Here is an 8,357-nt window from a genome sequence, read left to right on the forward strand (position 1 = left end):
TTTGGCATATTTACAGCTTTAGGCACAGCGTGTCTAATCCTGTATAAAATGCACTGTCCATACCAATTCAGCCTGTCCCCCGATATAAGGATATCAGGATCCCACCCTGGACTGACCGAGGGACAATTCTGATCTCATGTTCTCTGTGTATTCTACACCAATATCTGTTCTTCAACAAACCTCTTACTGGTTTCCATTTCTTTCCCTGATTATCCTTTTTCAAAACAAATGGATCTGAAGGGGATAAAGACAAAGCATATGTAACATTATGTATTGTGTAATATGTGTTATGTAATAGGCAATATATGATTTAAAATATATATCTTACTATATATTACATGTAGCACATTACTGTACTATGCATCTCAAAGTATACCCACCTAGACCTGTGCAGCATATTAATATTATTTACAGTGGCCGCCATTAATTACAGCATTCAATCAGATTCTCCCTGGTTGACTCCCTGTTGAACAGCAAACGATCCTTTTCCAATGTCAGAAAACACAGCCCGGGGGGGATTTCTTCCGAATCATCCTGTCGATTGTCCACTACCTACTTCACAATCACAATAACAGACAATTGGTGAACCGTAAGTACTGGACTATAAAATCACCCAAGACACAAGTATCAACAACAACAAACCACTAAAGACACAAACAATTATACAATTGCTAAGGCACAAACAGCAAAATCACTAACGGTACCTTTATCAAATTACTGTTCCCTCGTTTTTCTCTTTAATTTATTGTTTTCTCATTTTTCTTTTTAATTGTTTATTTCTTTCTTTTTTTAAGTTACCCAGTTTACCAAAATGCGCAGACGCGAATGTGCAGACCCAACGCGCTGGTGTTGCCCACGTCCCGCGTAGGCAGCGTGCCAACCAAACCAGACAATGAAAGTGCCTTATCTCATTGATGGGGTTTTACCCGCGTCCCGATCTGGTCCGAGGATCTGTGGTCCCTTCCAGGAATTCCCCGGTGCCGGCACAAGGTCCCAGAGATCCTGGGATCCACGGGAGGTCAGGCAGATTATCCCATCCTCGTCGCCAGAAAACGATACCGAAAAGTCGGCAAACAGACTCTTTAACACTGTTTTGAAAGTGTTAAAAAGCAGGCACTTTTATTACAGCGCACTGGGCACTCGGGGAATCCCTCCTCTAATTGAGCGTGCGTTCCGCTTTCCTCTGGTTTTACATATCGTGGAACTCCTAAAACAGCAAAACATGTCAACCAATGTTACAGACATCTCATGCTCTTTCACCAGCGCGTGCAGCAGCAACGAGAAATCTGGAATGAGCGTCTACAGAAACACGTACGTATTTACCCAATTCAGAACAATGCGTTACATCAGTTGGCCGTACTTCATTGGCACTAATCCGTCCTGGATTAACACCCTCTGTGGATGGCATGGGTGCCAACTGTTGGCAATCAGGGCAGGACAAAAGAACGCTCCTGGCCTGATCCACTGTAATTTGTAATTGCCGTTTTAACGCCTTTGCACTCTGGTGAAAGAATTTATGTGATAATATAGCTTGCTCCAAGGCTTTAGGCACAGTGAGAGGCACAGCTTGTGCATCGGCCCTCCTATTGCCTTCCGCAAGTGGTCCTGGAAGGGCAGTGCGAGAGCGGGTGTGCATTGCATAATAACCATGACGTCTATGATCTATTAGAAACCATAGCATTCTCAATTCAGCCATCAAAAGAGGATTATCCTCTTCCTTAAGAAAAGAAGCTTCCAGGCGGTTAAGTACGCCAGCTGCATAATATGAGTCAGTTCCAACATTCAAAGTTTTGTTACAGAACACCTCAAAGCGATCCTAACAGCTGTCAGCTCAAGAACTTGTTTGACCATTGTTCTCTTTTTCTACCTTGTGTTTGCAGCACTGGGTATCTGAGTTTAGCCATGTAATTACAACTTTACGTGAGCGACCAGAGGCATCAGTAAATACAGTCTTGTCGCTTACTGGTCGTTGCTGACAGCAGCATTTGCCATACAATGGTAAATTACCAATTTCAGCCCAAAGTTTATGCTGAGGTTAATGAACTGATATGTTCCCTGTGTATGTTGCCAATGCAATCTGGAAATTCACATCTTCAGTTAATTACCATTCCGAATTCTCCTTCGTTGTAGGAAGAAATATACCTTCAGGTCTACCCCATACATAGCATATAAACATTCTCTAACTTTAATTATTGGTTTTGCATACATTTCTTTTATTATCCAAACTGTCTTCATTGGTGTGTGAGCTAGAAAAACCCATACGGCCACAATCACCTTTCTCCCTCCTTGAGCTCTCCTGACCTGCGGTTCCACCACCGGTGTCTTCTTTCTTGATCCCTCTTGACTGGCAGGTGCGCTCCAATCCTCTTTATTCATCACTCTTCCTCACAGGTTCACCTCCTTCCTTGCTTTTCCTTTGCACGCTGCTCCACCTGAAGAGAAACACACGGAGGACTGAGCTACACCAGCCCAAGGGCACTACAGTCAGACAGGGGCTGAGTCCGGGGCTGACACCTCCCCACACCCCACAGTGCGCCCACCTTACCTTGGCACCAGCCCCTCGCACAGCCCTTCCCCTCAGCTCTGCCCTCCGCTGCAGCACAGGTTCCGCACGTGCCCTGCTCAGGCTGGACCCCAATGTCACGGGTTAGAGATGTCACAGCTCAGTACCAATGCCCACGGTCCTCACCTGCTCTTTGGTACTTGCTGGACCCCAATGTCACGGGTTAGAGATGTCACAGCTCAGTACAAATGCCCGCGGTCCTCACCTGCTCTCTGGTATGTGCGGAGGGTCCCGTCGCTGTGCCCCAGGGCACTGGCCTGCACGGCCCGGCCCGGCAGCGGGAGCGTCTGGAGCTGCCGACTGGTTCTCCAGCTTTAGGGTCCCCCGCAGCAGCCCGCTCTCCTCAGCTCTGCACACCCAGCCAGTTGCGCCGCCCAGGCAAAGTCAGCTTCACCCTCTGCCTACACCTCACCTGCAAACAGCCAACTCTTCAACTGACAACCACCCAAAACCCACCGACAAACTCTCCAAATCTCAGCCTTTCGCTTCCAGCTGCTGCCTCTAGTGCATCTCACAGACAAGCCTCCAAAATGCCCTCATCCTGCAATAATACTCCAGCACTGATCGCCTGCGGGAACAACCGCCACAATACCATGCAAACACCAACCAGTTCTGGCACGGAAATATCGCTTTCTCCTCAAGATTCCACCTACACCAACTGCTGACAAACACACGCTGTCCTCACCAAAGCCAAACGCTGCAACAGCCAGCGACAACTCAAATCTGCGTGTGCGGCGCAAAATCGCAGGTGTGAGCTAACGCAGAGCTGGGCTTGACAGCTGCAGAGTGTGCACCCTGTGGCTTAACGTGGCCAGTCACTGCCATTCTGCCTTCTCCCTGGGAGAAGCGCATGAGCACAGGCTGCTTCAAGGCACCATGCGAACGGTTTGGATCTCCGGGTCTCTGAGGGCGACAGTAACAAATGTGATCTGTGTGTGGCCAGGAACTTCCCGTCCACTTGCTCCTCCATTCAGTCAGGTGCTGCAAGAGAGGGACAGAGAAAGAAACAGTTAGGACTGGATTAACAACCTCGTCATCCCTGTCCCCAAACCTGCAGGCGTCCTAGGAGGCCTGATCTGTTTTGCTCTTCTCCCTCTCTTTGCTGGAATACTTTACTGCACAAATTTCTGTCATGAACACTCTCTGAACCAATCTGATGTGTTCACAGTTCCCAGCCCAGCATCCATTCCTCAAGGTACCTCAGCATTTCCCTTTGAAACCAACCTTAGTGCCATCCCATCCTGAGCTACCTCAGCATTGCCCACTGCAGCCTCCCCGACGCCATCTCCTCCCTGAGGTTCCTCAGCGCTCCTCGGCCCACGCGCTTCTGCAGCATGGCCCCGCCCATCCCGCACAGGAGCCAATCCCGTCCGCGCCCGCCACCGGGCCCCGCCCCCCCTCCCGGCCCGGGAGTAGTTACAGCTTCCTTACCATCCCAAACCCGATGTCTTCCAAAACAAAGCTTGCAAGCAGTGGAGGAACAAGCTGAGACGACTCAATGTGAGTGATAGAGCATAGTTCACTTTATTGGGCCAGGGTACACATATCCGCCTCAGACCACTACACATCTCACTGTTTTCTAAGGTCTCAGCACCCCACGTTTAGCCCAGGACACACATGGCTCATTTCACAAACCCAGCAATATTTTCTTTCTTGTAGGATCTCTGTGGTTCTCCACTGGGTATTGAGATAATACGAAGATGTTGTAGGACAGGTTTGTATCCTGGAGGGAAACTCACAGCTTGGAAGGAAACCTCAAGGAGATAGCAAAGTGTCCTGATAGCATTTGATTCAGGGAGTCTCAGTTTGCTGTCCAGCCTCACAGACTTCATTGCCCACACCCCACAGGTCAGAGCAAAGCTGGGACATGTGTTCCCATGGACACACCTGCAGGAAAGGACCCACAAGATCAGGCTGTGACTCTGCAGCTGAAACTGCCATCCCCAGACAGCCTGACAGCAAGAACAAGATCCCAACAGGCGTGACCCAGAGCAGGGGAGCAAGAAGGAAAATGCGGTGAGGGTGGGTGTGAGAGAGGCCAGGGCAGGCACAGCCGGGCACTCAGACAGCATCACCCTTCCCCAGCTGTGCAGCCACCTCCCAGACACCAACACTGCCGGGCAGCTGCTCTCAGCCCCTGTGCTCTGCAGAGGAACTGGAGCTCTGGCTGCACAGGAGCTGCTTCATGCCTTGGAGCCCCCGGCCCTGAGGGCAGAGGCTTTGCTGCGTGGGACAGGAGGCCAGGGGGCTGCTCAGAGGAGGGATCTGCACTGCAGGGGATCAATCAGAGATTTCTACATCCTCCCTCCCACAAGAGCTCTGGTTTTTCTCCTCCTTCCCAGATCATGTCCCTGCTGCCAGGAGATTTTCCTCCTGGGAGGTGATTCCCTGTCCCATGTCTTTTCCCTGTCAGTGCTCACAGACCCCATCCCAAACTCTGTGCCCTCCCCCTGGCCCTACAGACACCTGCCTGTTTGCAGGGCACTGCTTGGGAGCATCTTCCTGTTTGCAGGTTGAAAACAAAGACAGGTGGGTGATCCTGCTGGGTCCAGCAAAGGCGATGCTGCATCTGTCCATGGGCAGAGGAGTGGATGAAGGCTCATCAGGAGGCTCCTATCAGACCTACTAACTGCTTGAAGTTACAGCTGAGTGGTCTCAGTGATTTGTTCAAGTATGAGAGCTACTCTTCCTTTTCTCCTCTCAAATTCCCCAAGAGAAAGAAATTGAAAATAAGGACTTGGGAAAGCTCCTTAGCTTTACTGTAACCTCTTCCTTTACCTTCTCCTTGAAAGAGCCCATTAGAAATGTCCCTCTGAAGGTGCAGCAGAGAAACTCACTTCTATATAACATGTTTTCTCTACACTGGAGAAACTGCAACGTCCCTCCTGACAGATGCCACAGCTTGTGGAATGTTCCAGCTTTAGCATCTCTCCAGGACCTGCAGCTGAATTGGGCTATGGCCAGAGACTTACTCTTTTCAGGGCTGTGAAGATTTGTCTCCCAGTGATCTCTCAGCATCCTCCACCCCATGTTGTCTTTAACCTCTCTTTGCCTGTCTCCTGTGCCCTCGGTGCTGCAGGCAGAGCCCTCAGCCCTGCTGCGTGTGCAGAGGAGCTGCTCCTGGGCAGAGCTGTCTCTCTGCAGCGCTGCCGCTTCCATGAGCTCCCTGTGTCCCAGGAGCCCAGCCCAGCTCAGCAGCATAGGAGCAGCCCATGATATCCCTTTCTCTGTCCCCTCTGGGCTCCCTCCAGGTGTCACTGGGGCTCCGGGGACACAACCTTTCAAACAGCTTCAAGTAATCAGTGATGTTGATTCTCTCTCCTCTGCACAGACACTTCTTGCCAGCATTATATTCTTCCTATTAGAAAATAAACTGGCATGAAAATCATCTCTTCTTGTCCCATCATTAGACAGGACACCAGGAAGGTTACAGCAAAGGATCTAATTTCTCCAAGCTGAAGGAGGAATATCTTCAGTTGAATGGATTTAGTAATTTTATTCTGGTTTTATACTCCTAGGTCTAGAGAGACATTCATCAATCTTTGGCCATGTCATGTCTGTGCTCTGCAGCAAAGCCTTTGCACACATGGGCTCTTGGACACTTGGTACCAGGTTTCTTGTGGCAGGTCAGAGCTGGGCTGGTGCCACAGCTGGGGTGGTTCAGCCCAGATGTGAGGCAATGTCCTCAGCCAGGGACCTGACTGGGGGAGCTGGAGCTGTCAGTGCTGCAGACAGAGCTGTGACATGGATGGAATAAACTGCCAGGCAGGGTGGCAGAAGTGAGTTCATCTGGTCTGCAAGGACAGCAGCCGCCAAGCACAGCAACAGTCCAGATCAAAACTCAGCCCAGACCTGTAAGGCAATTCAAGGGCCCCATAATGAGCTGTTACTACTGCAGGAACAGTTAAACGAGAAACAAAGTCACTGTGTGGCCACTGATGAATTTAATAAGGGAAAGCAGCGATATTCTGTGTCTCTTGTCCTCCTGCAGATAAATAATGGAAAGTGGCTCAGTGATCCCCACGCCAGTTCCCTCAGAACCCTCGGGTGTATCCCATCTGGCCCCACAGACTTGTGGGTTTCCAAGTGGTGTAGCAGGTTGCCAACCATTTCCCCTTGGATCATTGGGGCTTCACTCTGCTCCCCATGTCTGTCTTCTGCTTCCAGGGGCCGGGTACCTGGAGCACAACTGTTCTGACTGTTAAAGACTGAGGTGAAGAAGGCATTTAGTACCTCAGCCTTTCCACCTTTTTCACCCCCCACCACCTGGATTCCTCCTTTTGTGCTCTGCCCACTCCAACAGTTTGTCACTTGGTTATATGGTCAGTTTATCCTCAAGCCACTGAGAGCTTCTGTAAGCGGTGAGACAGCACACAAAGCCCATCCCCTTTGCTGCCCACCCTTGGAGTTCCCTAGAAATCTCTACAAACCCACTAAAGGAGCAGCTTCACTGCTGTTCAGATCAGCCAGTCAGGTGAACACTGGGCTCTGGAACATACCACAGGGCAACAGGGCAGTCCCAAGGGGACATGAGGGCAAAGGGGGACCTGGAGACACCTGAGAGCACCCAGGTGCCCAGGGCTGAACTGGCCTGTTCCTCCCAACGGGACATGCTGCCCCTCGCTCCCCAGGCGCAGGGTCACAGTGGGGCCCTTTGTGACCTCACATGGTGACACCCACTGCCCTGCCTGTGCTCAGCGCAGCTGCAGCCCCAGCCCACACTGTCCGGCAGGACGGTGACGAGACAGGGTGCGAGCACGGAGCTGGCGAGAGCCCCCGAGCGTAGCCCACGTCTTTCATTGAGTTTGAGAATTAGAGAATCTTTTTGGTTGGAAGCGAACCTTTAAGATCATCGAGTCCAACCATACCCTCACTTCAGCTGCCCCTGGCAGACTCCCCTCTGCCCCCGGCAGACTTGTGCTGAGGACTCCCCAAGTGCAGCCCACGTCTTTCCCGGCTGCCCTTGGCAGACTCGTGGTGTTTCACCAAGTCTTCCCAATTCCTCACCCATACCTCTTTCCCCAAACCCACGAGATGGCAGACAAACACCTCACCTGCCCCGTGGTGGCCCTGGAGGAGGACAGGGCTCCCCAGGAGAGCAGCTCTCCAGCAGAGCCCCAGGAGCTGTGCATGGCCCAGGACCTGGAGATGGGTGAGTGAGGGGCCCTGATTGTCTGGGCAGGGTGGGGGCCAGCGAGCGCTCCCTGCTCAACACCAGGATCACGTTTCCCTGCACGCTGGCAGGGGGGTTCCACAGGTGTTGGCCAGGATGCTGCCTGAAGCCCAGGGCTGCTCGGAGCTGGGAGCCGGCCCCAGCACAGCCTCTGCGGGCAGAGGGGACCCAGCTCCTGCTGCAGGGCACGGGCAGCGAGAGGCAGCTGGGCGGGCAGGAGGCAGCCGTGCTGTGGGACGGGGACCTTTCCTGCCCGTCTGAAGCGAGTTCCTCACCCGCTGCACTGGGGGCTTTCCCCGTCCTGCCTGGCTCCAGCATCACAGCCCGTCTGCCGGGCACCCTGCAGCCCTGACATGCACGGGGAGACTGTGCCGGGGCAGCAGGCGTGCGGCTGGATGGGGGGCAGATCTCCTTCTGCTCTGTCCTGCCTGCAAACCCTCTCTGCAGCCCTCCCTGCTCTCCCCCTTTATTAGATGCCGATGAGTTACCTGTGAATGGACTTCTAAGGGGATACATGGACTCCATCGTGTCCTTTCTCAGCAGCCCAGAAAAGGTAACCGCGGCCGCTTTAAAGGCGGCTGTGCTGGCATCTGCTGACAGGGGCTCTGCTGTGGAGTGCTG

The 8,357-nt window shown here is 52.3% G+C and overlaps 1 long non-coding RNA gene across 4 annotated transcripts; it reads right to left on the reverse strand.

Moving 5' to 3' along the window:
• Positions 1–454: 454 nt before the first annotated feature.
• LOC309452016 lies at positions 455–3,380 on the reverse strand. 4 transcript variants are annotated; one of them, XR_014186395.1, is made up of 3 exons: positions 2,769–3,380; positions 2,302–2,432; positions 455–552 (listed from the first exon to the last, which is right to left on the reverse strand). It is a non-coding gene; the product is annotated as an uncharacterized lncRNA (long non-coding RNA). The 4 variants fall into 4 exon arrangements; XR_014186396.1 differs by having other exon boundaries at positions 462–552; positions 2,275–2,432; XR_014186397.1 differs by lacking the exon at positions 455–552 and adding an exon at positions 887–1,207.
• Between the last annotated feature and the right edge of the window lie 4,977 nt (positions 3,381–8,357).

Source organism: Streptopelia decaocto, assembly GCF_964273445.1.
Source record: "Streptopelia decaocto genome assembly, contig: HAP1_SCAFFOLD_191, whole genome shotgun sequence".
NCBI classification, from domain to species: domain Eukaryota; kingdom Metazoa; phylum Chordata; class Aves; order Columbiformes; family Columbidae; genus Streptopelia; species Streptopelia decaocto.